This window comes from Cherax quadricarinatus, chromosome 72 (genome assembly GCF_038502225.1).
Source record: "Cherax quadricarinatus isolate ZL_2023a chromosome 72, ASM3850222v1, whole genome shotgun sequence".
Classification (NCBI taxonomy): Eukaryota; Metazoa; Arthropoda; class Malacostraca; order Decapoda; family Parastacidae; genus Cherax; species Cherax quadricarinatus.
This window is the reverse complement of record NC_091363.1, coordinates 9,508,565-9,526,064: the sequence shown is the minus strand read 5'-3', so window position 1 is coordinate 9,526,064 and position 17,500 is coordinate 9,508,565. Positions and strand designations below refer to the sequence as shown.

At 41.6% G+C, this 17,500-nt stretch overlaps 1 protein-coding gene across 1 annotated transcript in view; it reads left to right on the top strand.

Annotated features, from left to right (window-relative positions):
* Positions 1-9,818: 9,818 nt before the first annotated feature.
* LOC128701299 (fap1 adhesin) overlaps positions 9,819-17,500 on the top strand; it is an 88,913-nt gene continuing 81,231 nt past the window's right edge. The window contains exon 1 of the mRNA XM_070100390.1: positions 9,819-9,961. The gene's annotated coding sequence lies outside the window, so the exon portion shown is untranslated. The remainder of the gene's footprint in view (positions 9,962-17,500) is intronic.

Here is a 17,500-nt window from a genome sequence, read left to right as displayed (position 1 = left end):
CCATCTGGACGACAGGGGTTTGCTGCTACGTTGTCGTTGTTGCTGTTAGCGACGTGCGACGACGCTCTCGTGCCGTGTCGGGGCGTCAGGGAGCTGCATCGGGAATGCCACGAGTGCATTCACACTGCTGTTCTCGCTATTTATTGACCTCGCCGCTGATATCAAGCCAAGTGAACTCTGACTTCATAAACACCTGAAATCTGACTTCACGAACTTTGACTTCACAAAGACATGAAACCTGATTTGACAAGCATTAATCTGACTTCACAAAGAAATGAAATCGAACTCAAGAAACACGGTCAAATTTACCTCCACAAACACGTCAAATCAGATTTTACAGACGTGAATCTGTCTTGCCAAACACATCAAACAGACTTAACAAACACGTCAAGCCAGAATTCACAAACACGTCAAATCTTACTTCACAAACACATCAATCTTTACTTCCCAACCACGTCAAACCTGACTTCACAAGCACGTCAAACCTGACTTCACAAGTACGTCAAACATGACTTCACAAGCACGTCAAACATGACTTCACATGCACGTCAAAACTGACTTCACAAGCACGTCAAACTTGACGTCACAAACACGTCAAACCTGACTTCAGACTGAGTTGCATTTTGCGTTTTTAACGATTTCACAAAACCTAGCTCTCTCATTTAATTTTCTTCTAAATCATAATTCTTTGTTTTCGGAAAGTTTTAGAGGTTTCCAAAATGAATAACTGTGGAGTGAATTATTAGATAAAATAATGGAAGAGTAGTACATAGCGTGGAGTGCGTGTTGAGGATCCTCTGTGGTATTAGGAATTATTGGCAAGAGTCCCTGAACTACTTGCTGAAGTGATATTAACTGGGATTTACAAAACCGGGGAGCCAAGCCGGTGAGTGAACCTGGGAGTGTAACACGCACCTCAGTGAACCCGGGGAGTGAACCCGGGAGTGTAACACGCACCTCAGTGAACCCGGGGAGTGAACCTGGGAGTGTAACACTCACCTCAGTGAACCCGGGGAGTGAACCCGGGAGTGTAACACGCACCTCAGTGAACCCGGGGAGTGAACCCGGGAGTGTAACACGCACCTCAGTGAACCCGGGGAGTGAACCCGGGAGTGTAACACGCACCTCAGTGAACCCGGGGAGTGAACCCGGGAGTGTAACACGCACCTCAGTGAACCCGGGGAGTGAACCTGGGAGTGTAACACGCACCTCAGTGAACCCGGGAGTGTAACACGCATCTCAGTGAACCCGGGGAGTGAACCCGGGAATGTAACACGCATCTCAGTGAACCCGGGGAGTGAACCCGGGAGTGTAACACGCATCTCAGTGAACCCGGGGAGTTGTAACATTCATCTGAGTGAACCCGGGAAGTGTAACACGCATCTGAGTAAAGTCGGGGAGTGAACCCGGGGAGTGTAACACGCATCTGAGAGAACCCGGAGAGTGCAACAAGCATCTCAGTGAACCCGGGGAGTGTAACTTTCATCCGAATGAACCCAAGGAGTGTAACACGTATCTGAGAGAACCTGGGGAGTGTAACACGCATCTAAGTGAACTCGGGGATGAACCCAGGGAGTGTAACACGCATCTGAGAGAACCCAGGGAGTGTAACACGCATCTGAGTGAACCCGGGGAGTGTAACATTCATCCGAGTGAACCCGGGGAGTGTAACACGCATCTGAGGGAACCCGGGGAGTGTAACACGCATCTAAGTGAAGTCGGGGAGTGAACCCGGGGAGTGTAACTTTCATCCGGGTGAACCTGGGAAGTGTAACACGTATCTGAGAGAACCCGGGGAGTGTAACACAGATCTCAGTGAACCCGGGGAGTGTAACTTTCATCCGAGTGAACCTGGGGAGTGTAACACGCATCTCAGTGAACCCGGAAGTGTAACACACATCTGAGAGAACCTGGGGAGTGTAACACGCATCTCAGTGAACCGGGGAGTGCAACACGCATCTGAGAGAACCTGGGGAGTGTAACTTTCATCCGAGTGAACCCGGGGAGTGTAACACGCATCTCAGTGAACCCAGGGAGTGGAACTTTCATCCGAGTGAACCCGGCGAGTGTAACACGCATTGACCCCAGTGAGTGAATCTAATGAGTAACTCCAATAAATGAACATAATAAATGAACCCAATGAGTGAATCCAATGAGTTAATTTAATGAGTGAACCCATTATTATTATTATTATTATTATTATTATTATTATTATTATTATTATTATTATTATTATCATCAATAGGCTATACACTAACGGCGCCTTTCAAGGCATGTGAAATTGCTGACCTGGAGAATGTACAGAGAACCTTCACGGCACACGTAAGTACGATAAAACACCTAAATTACTGGGAATGGTTGAAGTTCCTTGACTTGTATTCCCTGGAACGCAGGCGAGAAAGATACATGATAATATATACTTGGAAAATCCTAGAGGGACTAGTACTAAATTTGCACAGGAAAATCACTCAATACGAAAGCAAAAGTCTCGGCAGGTGGTGCAACATCCTTCCAATAAAAAGCAGGGACTCAACGACAACACAATAAGTATCAGGGGCCCAAGACTGTTCAGGTGCCTCCCAGCATACATAAGGGGGATTACCCATAGACCCCCTGGCTGTCTTCAAGAAGGCACTGGACAGGTACTTAAATTCAGTACCTGGCCAGCCGCGCTGGTTCGTGCGTCAGGTTACGTGCGGCCAGCAGTAACAGCCTGGTTCATCAGGCCCTGATCCACCGCGAGGCCTGGTCACAGACCAGGCCGCGGAGGTGTCGGCCCCCGGAAACCCTCCAGGTATATGGATATAACGTTTATACCATAATAATAATAATAATAATAATAATAATAATATTATTATTATTATTATTATTACGAAGAAAAACGATGACGTCATTTGTTGACAAGGGTTAGCGTGCCTATTTCCATATTGAATGATGACGTCACGAATTGATAAGCGATCGCGTGCCTAATCTATTCTCTGGAAGTGGGTTAATATTATTTAGAAAACACCAAAAAACTGTTTATCACTGATAATTTGCGTAAAGAAAATATTAGCTTTTTAATGATCATATATATATATATATATATATATATATATATATATATATATATATATATATATATATATATATATATATATATATATGTATGTATATATATATATATATATATATATATATATATATATATATATATATATATATATATATATATATATATATATATATATATATATATATATATATATATATATATATATATATATATATATATATATATATATATATATGTCGTGCCGAATAGGCAGAACTTGCGATCTTGGCTTAAATAGCAACGCTCATCTTGCCATATAGGACAAGTGAAAATTTGTGTATGCAATAATTTCGCCAAAATCATTCTGAACCTAACGAAAAAAATATATTTCACTGTGTTTTAGTATTAAATTATTGTAAACAAATCTAAAATATATTTAGCTGGGTTAGACTAAAATAATAATATATGTATATAAATATATATATATGTATATATATATATATATATATATATATATATATATATATATATATATATATATATATATATATATATATATATAAAATGTAAGACCATCAGGTTATCTGTGTGTTTAAGGACCAGAGCACTTTACAACAGACCACGACCAATCACAGCACTTTACAGTAGTTCAGGATCATTCACAGCATTTTACAATGGATTAAAACGAAACACGGCACTTACAGTAAACCAGGACCATTCAAAGTATTTTGCAACAGACCATGACAAATCACGGCACTTTACAATAGACCAGGACCAATCAGAGCACATAATTGCAGATTAGATACAATCAGCGCACGTCATGCCCTTGGGACATGAGGAATCAGGGCCTGGTGTGACTTGCGTCGCCTGAATGGCAACTCTGACGTATCGATCAGAGGTAAGACTTCTCATGTTGGGGTAAGGCAACAGTCCGTCTCTTTTTACCTTCCTGGCGAAAGGCTCTTGAGCCGAGGAGCCGAAGCTATCCTACCCTTCCGATCTAAGCTGTTTACCCTTGGGTATATTTAAGGGGGGAAGGAGAACGGGGATACATTAACCCCTGGAGGTATCTCAGGGAGGGGGTAAAAATCCATCTGGGAACGGAGGATCAACTCTTCACTACTTGCGCTGCTGTCCGACCCATAAGTGTTGAATGTTTCCTCATGAATTTAACAACAACAACAGCAACAACACTCGTTGCCTTTAATGTTCCACGGGGGTTTACAATTTCCTAAAACAAAATACTTTTTGAAAAAAAAAATGCAAACACCAAAGCACATCTGAACAATAAATTTCAAACAGGGAACGAAACTTTATAAAAATAATGGCTGCCGTGAGAAACGTAAGTGGTCGAATTCCTATATACAGCCCTGGTATATATTTTTATATATTGCCCTTGACCTGGGTGTTGAATTCCTATATAGAGGCTTGGTATATATTTTTATATATTGCCCTTGACCTGGGTGTTGAATTCCTATATAGAGGCTTGGTATATATTTTTATATATTGCCCTTGACCTGGGTGTTGAATTCCTATATACAGCCCTGGTATATATTTTTATATATTGCCCTTGACCTGGGTGTTGAATTCCTGTATCCAGCCCGGGTTTATATTATTATATATTGCCCTTGACCTGGGTGTTAAATTCCTATAATGAGGCTTGGTATATATTTTTATATATTGCCCTTGACCTGGGTGTTAAATTCCTGTATCCAGCCCTAGCATATATTTTTTTATATAGTGTCCTTGACTTGAGTTGACACTTGCATGTGTACCATTCGTACGAAATCTTATTAATATTCATAATAAATTCCTTCTAGTATCGATATTTTCGCGCTGAGGCCCGTGTGTTCATGTTATGGACGACATTTTAATACTCTAGAGGATATTTTCTTGTTATGGGCTATAATTTAAAGCTACGAATTAGGTTTCGTAGATTTTATTCATGGACCCCATGAATTTCATATTCTAGAAAATGAAGTCGGTTCGTTTACTAGGTTTAAAGCCTCTCAGCTACACGCAGGTCATTAAGGACACCAGCGGTATTAAGACATTCTTTTGTTTTTTTTAATTTACTGTGGTATACTAGGTTAAATATACATAACATCATGTACGTAGATGCTCGTAAAATCTATGTACTCTCACAACCACTGTAAAAAAATATGTTTGTAAATCCATATATAGATTATCTTAAATAAAAAGTTCTTGTCAAATACTGGTGCTTTTTAACATCAACACCATCAGTAATAATAATACTAATAATAAAAATAATTTGGGATTTTTGATATTCTTGAGCGCCTGCTCCTTAATTAAAGAGATTCGCAAGCTCTCGCACACCAAGCCATAATTGCAATACCAAAAATGAAGAAGACATACCGAAGCTCATAGTCAACAGAACATAAGCTCTAGGAAAGAGATGTGCTTTCGGTTGAGATTGAAAGGCTTTAACAAATTCCTGACACCAAACAATGGCAATCTGTTAAACGATCTAGGAGGTACATAAGAGGTGACTGCGAATAATTTCTTCCCCAAGAGCACGAGGCTCGGTCATTCTAAAAGGGTTGGCAGCAATTTGCAGAAATATTCCCGAGCCCGATGTATAAAGTACAAGTATATTAGCAACATACAGGGGTTTGGTAAAATTAGTAGCTTTAACTGATAATCAACAGAATTTAAATTCAATTCAGATAATTCTTGACAAAGTCCTGGTTAGCACGATAGGATGTTTTGCATCAACCATCGAAGATCAGGGAGGTATCTCCATCAGAGGTACACCTGTAGCCATTGGAAATCCTAACAAGATCTTGGGATATGAAATAGACAGGCTGCTCCACTCAACATCTCACGTCAATAAAAAGATCAACATAGCCAAAGCCGGTCTTAGCAGTCTCTTTAGATTTAATCAAGCCCCTTCATATGTCAAAAAACATCTGTATAAAATGATGATAAGACCAATACCCGAATACCCATGTGTCCCAATGTCGTTAACAACAAAGACCAACATGCTAAAGTTGCAACGGGTTCAGAATAGAGTTCTCCGCTTTATTACAGGTACCAGGAGAGACAGAGTCAAAATGGCAGATTTACACGTACAACAGGATATTACTGCCTTAAATGTACGCCTTGATACGCTGAAGAAGAGACAACTCTATGCAATGCAAGAACTCTACATACCAAATAGAGAACATCCTCTCCAAGTTGAAAATACCACTCCTCACAGGACCCAAAGAATGACTCTCCCACAGAGGTGCGTCGCTTCATCCATAAAGACGATTACCATCGACCAATGATCTTGAGCAACATCCCTGCAGATGAAGATGATTGGGTAACACCAGAACCCTTCTATGTCTACTAAGAAAATTATCACCCCAATTAGGGAGACATCTTGCATAACACTTTTGTTTCTACATCTACTGTTATAAATATGCTACATTTACTATGGCAGACACCACCTTGAAAGAAGCTAACGTGTCAAGTAATTCTTTACGAACTGTCCAGATTACCGCCTTGTCTCGTCGTTTAAATATTCGTTATGCAATAGCAAAAAAAAAAAAACGCAATTGCAACTTGTATATCTACTACCAATTCAGAGTCATGTACCTATATATATGTTATATATATGTGACTGATGGGTTAGTATTATACCCCTTCAAGAGTTTTCTATTATTTTCACACTTTTTAAATTGCACCAGTGGTTGTGTCACTTACCTTTTATATCTTACCTCACTCCCCCCCTCCCACCCTTTTCCAATATTTCTATCCTTACCCATCCTTCTTCCTTACCCATCTTACCAAAGACTCTGGTCATAAGAAGAAGAAGCAGATCAGTTCTCGTTCCCAACTTGGAACCTCAGCTGGGAACGAAGATTCCTGTCTAGCTTCACCATTTAGTAGACTGAAACTTTTGTAGCAAGAAGTTAGGCAAACCTACAGACAAACATTATTAAAAAAATCAGTTTGAGAGGAAATAAACGCATGGATAAGGTTAAGATACTCTGCTTATCTAGATATTTTCTGACTGCATAGAAATTACGAATAAAAAAAATGCAAGATTTAATAATTTGGATTGCACAGACTCATTGACTAGTTCTTAATATGACCGACCATTAAGATATGATTTCAAAAGCGAAAGTGCAATATTCCCGGGGCCCACAGAGAGGTCCAAAAAGTGGACCGGAGTCCTTCCGTTGTGGCCTTTGGCTTACATGGGAAGGGCTTGGTTTGATGCCTGTTGGTCCTGTTCACCTATCAGTAAGAAGGTATCTGGGAGGTAGCATCTTAGGAAAAAAGGGTCAAAGGACCATAATGTAAATAAGCCACACAGGCTTCATGGGTTATCCTCGGCTACTAACTATATCGGAGTATAAAACAAATTCTAACCACACAACAGAGCGAAAACCTAATGTGAAGTACCTGGGAGTGATAATGTCAGAGAATCTCACTTTCAAAGATTACAACAGAATATCTACCACATCTGCTAGGAAAATGATAGGATGGGTAATGAGAACTTTCAAAACTAGAGATGCCAAGCCCATGATGATTCTCTTCAAATCGCTTGTTCTCTCTAGGCTGGAATGTTGCTGTGTACTTACGGCCCCTTTCAAGGAAGGCGAAATTGTAGACCTTGAGAATTTACAGAGAACTTTCATGGCACATTTAAGTACGATAAAGCGCCTAAATTACTGGGAACGGTAAAATCCCTTGATTTGTATTCCCTGGAACGCAGGCGAGAAAGATACATGATAATATACACCTGGAAAATCCTAGAGGGACTAGTCTCAAATCTTTACACGAAAATCACTCTCTCCGAAAGCAAAAAACTCGGCAGGAGATGCAACATCCCCCAATAAAAAGCAGAGACGCCACGAGTACACTAAGATACAACACAATAAGTGTCAGAGGCCCAAGACTCTTTAACTGCCTGCCAGCACACATAAGGGAGATTACCAGTAGACCTCGGGTTGTCTTCAAGAAGGAGATGGACAGGCGCCTGAAGTCAGTACCTGACCAGCCGGGCTGCGGTTCGTACGTCGATTTACGTGCGGCCAACACTTAAATCGGCCTCATGGGGGATCAGGGGGGATCAGGCCTTGATCCCCCACGAAGCCTGATCACGGACTGGTCCGCGGGGGCGTTGACCCCCGAAACCCCTCCAGTATACCAACTCTGCCCGAAATGCTCTGCATAACAAGAGCCTTTACAAAATGTATGAATTAAATGCCATCTGTTTTCTTTAATTAATACATTTAATTAATACATTTTCGAAATAAAAATTTTGTCCGTGTCTCAACTGATAGGAACCTCAGCTCACAAATTGAGGGATACGCGTTCGGTCCCCGGACGCGTGCAAACGTTGGGAATGTTGTATTACGCTTGTTGCCCGTGTTCACCTTGCAGTAAAAGAAATGATTTGTTCGGATTTTAAACCCGGGGGGTTAGCCACCCAGGATAACCCAAGAAAGTCAGTGCGTCATCGAGGACTGTCTGTCCTGGAGACAAAATTGACCTAATTTGCCCGATATGCTCTGCACAATAAGGGGCTTTCTATACAGTAGTATGTCATTGATATCAGCTAGGCCTGTATACTTTGTGCATGTACTTGTAGAAAAAAGATTATTATTATTATTATTATTATTATTATTATTATTATTATTATTATTATTAGTATTGTGGAAAATACTGTATATATTTTCCAGAAATACAGTAGTTATATGTAAATAGATGGCCATACTGTATTTAATATTTATGTCATAGAAAACGGAAAGCCTGCGTCTGCGAAGAGACTCGTCATCTTGGTTTTGAATTGGATACAACGTTAATATAATGGAAAGAATTTTTCGTGCTCTAGAGGTTAAAATTGGATTGACACTTCTCAAATAGGAGGCGAAATTGTTGGATGTGCATTCCTGCATAACTTGATTATATTATTATAATCATGGGGGAGCGCTAAACCCGTAGGATTATACAATGCATAACTTGAGATATCAGACGACTGGACAAGACAGCTCCAGGAACCTCAGATAAGCTCTCTAGATTTGTGTATAATTCTGGCCAGTGTTTCATAAATTTAGTTAGTGAGGTTTTTCTGAGTATGATACAACTTAATATCCAGTCAAATTGGTGAGTGATATTAAGATATATTTTCCTTCTGTTATGTAATTGTGTAAATATATAACCATTTATTATTTTTAATATACAGTCCACAAATTTATATATTTACCAGTATTCCTGGTGATGTATTTTTCATTTGATAATTAATAGGTCCAGAGCAACTTGTGGATATGACAGTGGTAGGTATCGAAGGGGGACATTTTTGCGACCTAGGTGTCCCAAATTCCTACTTGTCTATGTAACTCTGATAAATAATAATTATCTTTGTTATCATTTACTGTTATGTACATAATGAGTTACATTCAGATAAATGCAATTTTCCACAATTATTATTATTATATGGACGCTCAGTGTGTGCGGTAAGAGCCGACTTTGCGACTCATATCCAAGGTGAAAAGAATAAAGAGCCCCCATGAAAATAAGAAAGACAGTCGGATGACATAGGATATCCTGGGATACTAACCCTTCGGACAGGGGTGGCTCCAGAAGTATAATGTAGGAGGAGCTAAGGGGTGGCAGTGTGGTAGGATGAGGGGGCTAGGGGATTTGTATTGAAGCAGAGTTATTATTATTATTATTAATTTTTTGTGTGGCTGATGTAATTTTGGGGGCTTCAGCCCCCTTGGCTTCACCGCTGCCTCTGGGTTGAAAATCCGAATAAAATCTTTTGCAGGCAAGTGAGGATATAACGAAGTTTCTCATGCAGAAGTAGTGCCACGATACGTACTCTATGGTGAAGACGGGAGCTGCCACGTTTTCTGTGACGTTACTCGTTGAATGAGTTGAGTTGATGGAGACTCTGGAGCCACACAACAGGTATGATTTGCTAATACTCCCTTCAGTTAAATGTGCCTTAATGCTCATGAAGGGCGCTTCATCCAAGAAAACGGACCTACCCACTCCCTCCTTGGATCATGGACATATGCCTTTATCATTTCATCAGTTCTGTCATATTTATGCATTCAGGGAAGGCGTAGATTACAATTAGGTGAGCGCGCGCGCACACACACACACACACACACACACACACACACACACACACACACACACACAGTAGATCCAAAATTTTTAAGCAATGTAGAATGATGTAGCTTCTGGGGCCCCTCCGGGATTAGGGGCCCTGAAGTTTAAGCTTCATTAGTTTCATAGGAAATCCTTCCCTGAATGTAATAAGTACCTGAATACATGTATACATTGGATAAACTTTTTTTTCTAACCTGATAGATCAGTTCCCTGATACTATGAATGTCTAAGTAATATTTGACATGTCTTGAAGATGGTGAAGCATCACCGATATAATAAAGGTTAATAAATTAATTAATTAACATATGATATGAAATTGTATAGACACACACACACACATACACATACACACACACATACACACACACACACACAGGAAAATCAGTAAACGAGATGATGGAATATGTGGCAACAAAGTGCAAGGAGGCAGAGGAAAGTTTTGTTCCCAAGGGAAACAGAAATAATAGGAAGACCAAAAGGAGTCCTTGGTTTACCCGAAGGTGTAGGGAGGCAAAAACTAAGTGCAACAGAGAATGGAAAAGGTACAGGAGGCATAGGACCCAGGAAAACAAGGAGATTAGTAGAAGAGCCAGAAACGAGTATGCACAGATAAGGAGGGAGGCCCAGCGACAGTATGAAAACGACATAGCATCGAAAGTCAAATCTGACCCGAAACTGCTGTATAGCCACATTAGGAGCAAGACAACAGTCAAGGACCAGGTGATAAGGCTGAGGAAAGAAGGTGGAGAACTCACAAGAAACGATCAAGAGGTATGTGAGGAGCTCAACACGAGATTTAAGGAAGTATTTACAGTAGAGACAGGAAGGATTCTGGGGGGACAGACCAGATGGGGACACCAGCAAGGAATACACCAACAAGTGTTGGACGACATACATACAGATGAGGAGGAGGTGAAGAAACTGCTAAGGGACATCGATACCTCAAAGGCAATGGGACCGGACAACATCTCTCCGTGGGTCCTTAGAGAGGGAACAGATATGTTGTGCGTGCCACTTACCACAATCTTCAACACGTCCCTGGAAACTGGGCAACTACCTGAGGTATGGAAGACGGCAAATGTAGTTCCCATTTTTAAAAAAGGAGACAGAAAAGAGGCACTAAACTATAGACCTGTGTCATTGACGTGTATAGTATGCAAAATTATGGAGAAGATTATCAGGAGGAGAGTGGTGGAGCACCTGGAACTGAACAAGAGTATAAATGCCAACCAGCACGGATTCACGGAAGGCAAATCCTGTGTCACAAACCTTCTGGAGTTTTATGATAAAATAACAGAAGTAAGACACGAGAGAGAGGGGTGGGTTGATTGCATCTTCTTAGACTGCAAGAAGGCCTTTGACACAAGACTTGACTTAAGAAATCGTAATGACACGATTGCAAATAAACCATACCCCCGGCCGGGATTGAACCCGCGGTCATAGAGTCTCAAAACTCCAGCCCGTCGCGTTAGCCACTAGACCAGCTAGCCACAATAAGATTCATCCAGCTAGGTATATTTCTACACCATAATGAATTTTTTATGAGAGAGCCACAAAATTTGATTAATACAAGCCTATCCGATGTTATCCTGACGCCAAATGACTTCGAACAGGCGATAAATGACATGCCCATGCACTCTGCCCCAGGGCCAGACTCATGGAACTCTGTGTTCATCAAGAACTGCAAGAAGCCCCTATCACGAGCCTTTTCCATCCTATGGAGAGGGAGCATGGACACGGGGGTCGTCCCTCAGTTACTAAAAACAACAGACATAGCCCCACTCCACAAAGGGGGCAGTAAAGCAACAGCAAAGAACTACAGACCAATAGCACTAACATCCCATATCATAAAAATCTTTGAAAGGGTCCTAAGAAGCAAGATCACCACCCATCTAGAAACCCATCAGTTACACAACCCAGGGCAACATGGGTTTAGAACAGGTCGCTCCTGTCTGTCTCAACTACTGGATCACTACGACAAGGTCCTAAATGCACTAGAAGACAAAAAGAATGCAGATGTAATATATACAGACTTTGCAAAAGCCTTCGACAAGTGTGACCATGGCGTAATAGCGCACAAAATGCGCGCTAAAGGAATAACAGGAAAAGTCGGTCGATGGATCTATAATTTCCTCACTAACAGAACACAGAGAGTAGTCGTCAACAGAGTAAAGTCCGAGGCAGCTACGGTGAAAAGCTCTGTTCCACAAGGCACAGTACTAGCTCCCATCTTGTTCCTCATCCTCATATCCGACATAGACAAGGATGTCAGCCACAGCACCGTGTCTTCCTTTGCAGATGACACCCGAATCTGCATGACAGTGTCTTCCATTGCAGACACTGCAAGGCTCCAGGCGGACATCAACCAAATCTTTCATTGGGCTGCAGAAAACAATATGAAGTTCAACGATGAGAAATTTCAATTACTCAGATATGGTAAACATGAGGAAATTAAATCTTCATCAGAGTACAAAACAAATTCTGGCCACAAAATAGAGCGAAACACCAACGTCAAAGACCTGGGAGTGATTATGTCGGAGGATCTCACCTTCAAAGACCATAACATTGTATCAATCGCATCTGCTAGAAAAATGACAGGATGGATAATGAGAACCTTCAAAACTAGGGAGGCCAAGCCCATGATGACACTCTTCAGGTCACTTGTTCTATCTAGGCTGGAATATTGCTGCACTCTAACAGCACCTTTCAAGGCAGGTGAAATTGCCGACCTAGAAAATGTACAGAGAACTTTCACGGCGCGCATAACGGAGATAAAACACCTCAATTACTGGGAGCGCTTGAGGTTTCTAAACCTGTATTCCCTGGAACGCAGGAGGGAGAGATACATGATTATATACACCTGGAAAATCCTAGAGGGACTAGTACCGAACTTGCACACGAAAATCACTCACTACGAAAGCAAAAGACTTGGCAGACGATGCACCATCCCCCCAATGAAAAGCAGGGGTGTCACTAGCACGTTAAGAGACCATACAATAAGTGTCAGGGGCCCGAGACTGTTCAACTGCCTCCCAGCACACATAAGGGGGATTACCAACAGACCCCTGGCAGTCTTCAAGCTGGCACTGGACAAGCACCTAAAGTCAGTTCCTGATCAGCCGGGCTGTGGCTCGTACGTTGGTTTGCGTGCAGCCAGCAGCAACAGCCTGGTTGATCAGGCTCCGATCCACCAGGAGGCCTGGTCACAGACCGGGCCGCGGGGGCGTTGACCCCCGAAACTCTCTCCAGGTAAACTCCAGGTAAATAGGAAAGTTAGCACAGGCACCTCTGTGACCACAAATGCAAGTTTTTACAGACGAATCTCCAGCTAGCGTGGCCGTGACGAACTCTAGCTCAAGTCCCTTCACTGCCGTCAACATGACTTAAGAAATCGTAATGACCTAGTTGGATGAATCTTATTGTGGCTAGCTGGTCTAGTGGCTAACGCGACGGGCTGGAGTTTTGAGACTCTATGACCGCGGGTTCAATCCCGGCCGGGGGTATGGTTTATTTGCAATCGTGTCATTACGATTTCTTAAGTCATGTTGACGGCAGTGAAGGGACTTGAGCTAGAGTTCGTCACGGCCACGCTAGCTGGAGATTCGTCTGTAAAAACTTGCATTTGTGGTCACAGAGGTGCCTGTGCTAACTTTCCTATGGTGTAGAAATATACCTAGTTGGATGAATCTTATTGTGGCTAGCTGGTCTAGTGGCTAACGCGACGGGCTGGAGTTTTGAGACTCTATGACCGCGGGTTCAATCCCGGCCGGGGGTATGGTTCCTTTGACACAGTTCCTCACAAGAGATTAGTGCAGAAGCTAGAGCATCAGGCGCATATAACAGGAAGGGCACTGCAATGGATCAGAGAATACCTGACAGGGAGGCAACAACGAGTCATGGTACGTAATGATGTATCACAGTGGGCACCTGTGACGAGCGGGGTCCCACAGGGGTCGGTCCTAGGACCAGTGCTATTTTTGGTATATGTGAACGACATGACGGAAGGGTTAGACTCAGAAGTGTCCCTGTTTGCAGATGATGTGAAGTTAATGAGGAGAATTAAATCTGATGAGGACCAGGCAGGACTTCAAAGAGACCTGGACAGACTGGACACCTGGTCCAGCAAATGGCTTCTCGAATTTAATCCTGCCAAATGCAAAGTCATGAAGATAGGGGAAGGGCACAGAAGACCACAGACAGAGTATAGGCTAGGTGGCCAAAGACTGCAAACCTCACTCAAGGAGAAAGATCTTGGGGTGAGTATAACACCGAGCATGTCTCCGGAAGCACACATCAATCAGATAACTGCTGCAGCATATGGGCGCCTGGCAAACCTGAGAACAGCATTCCGATACCTTAGTAAGGAATCATTCAAGACACTGTACACCGTGTATGTCAGGCCCATACTGGAGTATGCAGCACCTGTTTGGAACCCGCACTTGATAAAGCACGTCAAGAAACTAGAGAAAGTACAAAGGTTTGCAACAAGGTTAGTTCCAGAGCTAAGGGGAATGTCCTATGAAGAAAGATTAAGGGAAATCGGCCTAACGACACTGGAGGACAGGAGGGTCAGGGGAGACATGATAACGACATATAAAATACTGCGTGGAATAGACAAGGTGGACAAGGACAGGATGTTCCAGGGAGGGGACACAGAAACAAGAGGCCACAATTGGAAGTTGAAGACACAAATGAGTCAGAGAGATAGTAGGAAGTATTTCTTCAGTCATAGAGTTGTAAGGCAGTGGAATAGCCTAGAAAATGACGTAGTGGAGGCAGGAACCATACACAGTTTTAAGACGAGGTTTGATAAAGCTCATGGAGCGGGGAGAGAGAGGGCCTAGTAGCAACCGGTGAAGAGGCGGGGCCAGGAGCTAGGACTCGACCCCTGCAACCACAAATAGGTGAGTACAAATAGGTGAGTACACACATACACACACACACACACACACACACACACACACACACACACACACACACACACACACACACACACACACACACACACACACACACACACACACACACATACACACACACACACACACACACACACACACACACACACACACACACACACACACACACACACACACACACACACACTATTATAACATTTTTACAATAATGCAGTCGTCTGCATAAGAGTAAATTTTGTATTTTTTTGTATGAATAAGAAATCAAAATAGAAAGCAATAGTAATATAAGAAGGGCCTAGAGACATGACTAATGAACAGAGGATATGTCATTTTAGTACCAAGAATGTCTACATTGTTTATTGTGGACCCTGTTTTGAAATTGGCATCTTTTTTAATTTGTGTGAAATTGGCCAAATTGCCAATTTCTGACCATTTTATTGGGTAGTTCAAATTGGTAAATGGGCAGTTTCTTGTACTCAACTGATAGAAAAAAATGGAGTTATAAAGAAATAGCTATGAGTTTGGTCAACTGAAACAACGGAATTGGCCAAAAACAGGGCTCAAAGTTAGCGAAATCGCCGATGCGTATATGCTGCCGAGATCGCTGACTTCGCGGGAGCATAATTCCGCGAGTTTTTGACTAAATTTCGTATTTTTCTTGCCATTGTCACCGGGAAAAGATTCTCTATCATTTCATAAGAAAAAAAAATATTTTTTTTCCAAAAATTTATCGACAAAGAAAGGGGCCTGCGACAGTCAAAGGGTTAAAACAGTGACTTTACACTGTATTTTCGTATGGTATTTATGGTTGTATTCTAGTTTTCCTGGTCTCTCTTTACAGAATGGAAGACATATTACAGAAATTGAGATGATTTTAATTGGTTTCACAATGAAAAGTACCTTATAATTGAGCTCAAAGTAGCAGAAATGTTCGATTTTTACCAAAGTTCAAAAGTAAACAAATCATGCTAACTGTCCAATACACGTCAACTAGCGAGTCTAATATTCTTTCACGAGTGCGCTGATATTATTTATACCATTTCTACACTAATGCAGTAGTCTGCATAACAGTAAATCTTCTATTTTTTGTGAGAATAAAAATTCAAAGTGGAAAGCAGAAGAAATGTAAGAGGGGCCTGGGGACATGACTAACGAACAGAGAACATGTTATTTTAGTGCCAGGAATGTCTGTCTTGTTTATTCTGGACCTTATTTGGAAATTGGCATCTTCTGAAATTTGTGTAAAATTGGCAAAATTGCCAATTTCTAACCATATTATTGGATAGTTGAAATTGGTAAATGGGTGGTTTCTTGTACTCATTCGATAGAAAAAAAATGGAGTTCTAGCGAAATAAATATGATTTTCGTCGAATAGTACACAGGAATTGATCGAAGATAGGGCTCAAAGTGGGCGAAATCGCCGATGTGTAAACATCGTCGAGACCACTAACTTTGCAAGAGCGTAATTTTGTAAGTTTTCCATCAAATTTCATACTTTTGGTGTCTTTATGATCGGGAAAAGATTCTCTATCATTTCATAAGAAACAATAATTTTTTTTTTCTGAGAAATTTTCGACCCTTAGAACAAGTTTAGGAGAGGGCCTCTCGACCCTGAAAGGGTCAAGCTTGGGATATTGGCAGTTTGGAGGGATATGTTGTGTATCTTTATACGTATATACTTGTAAACTGTTGTATTCTGAGCACCTCTGCAAAAACAGTGATTGTGTGAGTGAGGTGAAAGTGTTGAATGATGATGAAAGTATTTTCTTTTTGGGGATTTTCTTTCTTTTTGAGCCACCCTGCCTTGGTGGGAGACGGTCGAAAAAAAAATAATTATTAATCCTGCTGTTCAGGTGCTTTTCATCAATTGGCACGAAACCTAAACTGAGAAGGGTAAATAATTTTAGTGTCCAGTGTAATGGGGAGCCCATCACTTTGGTTTCATCAGTAAAATATCTGGGAATCCCCTTTGACCCATGCATATCAGGAGAATTGATAGGGAACAGTGTAGTAAAGAAAGCGAATGCCAGGCTGAAGTTCCTGTATAGACAAGTGTCTACCTACTGAGGCTCGCAGGACCCTATGTCTAGCCCTTATACAATGCCATATGGATTACGCTTGCTCTTCATGGTACTCTGCCTTGACAAAAAAACTGAAAGATAGACAGTGTCTACCTACTGAGGCTCGCAGGACCCTATGTCTAGCCCTTATACAATGCCATATGGATTACGCTTGCTCTTCACGGTACTCTGCCTTGACAAAAAAACTGAAAGATAGACTGCAAATCACCCAGAACAAAATCGTAAGATTCATCCTGGGGCTGGGACCAAGAGAACATGTAGGCCAGGATGAATTACAGCAGTTGGATATGCTGAATGTTGAAGACAGAGTAAAACAACTGAAGCTAAATCAT